We start from the raw sequence: 260 nt of genomic DNA, 5'->3' as shown, positions 1-260 counted from the left end.
ATTTCTTTAAATATATCCAAGAGGATGTTGATGAATGCAGAGAAGAAGTGTGAAAAGAGAGAAGGTGAAAGAAAAAGTCAAAATTAGAAATAAAAGAAAGGTGAGCAATGTAATCGGGATATGTGCAGCACCATTGTGAGAACTACTGTGTTATTCCATCTGCAGATAAAGCAGTAAAGCTCTCATTTCCCCTCCAACAGTCTCTGCGAAGCAAGTAATGTCTTAGGAAATTTGGTACACAGTGTGTTTGTGTATGTGTG

The sequence above is a fragment of the Morone saxatilis genome, unplaced genomic scaffold (assembly GCF_004916995.1).
Source record: "Morone saxatilis isolate NCDOM2014 unplaced genomic scaffold, NCSU_SB_2.0 Contig12, whole genome shotgun sequence".
Classification (NCBI taxonomy): Eukaryota; Metazoa; Chordata; class Actinopteri; family Moronidae; genus Morone; species Morone saxatilis.
The sequence above is the reverse complement of the archived record's forward strand: the minus strand, read 5'-3'. Positions refer to the sequence as shown.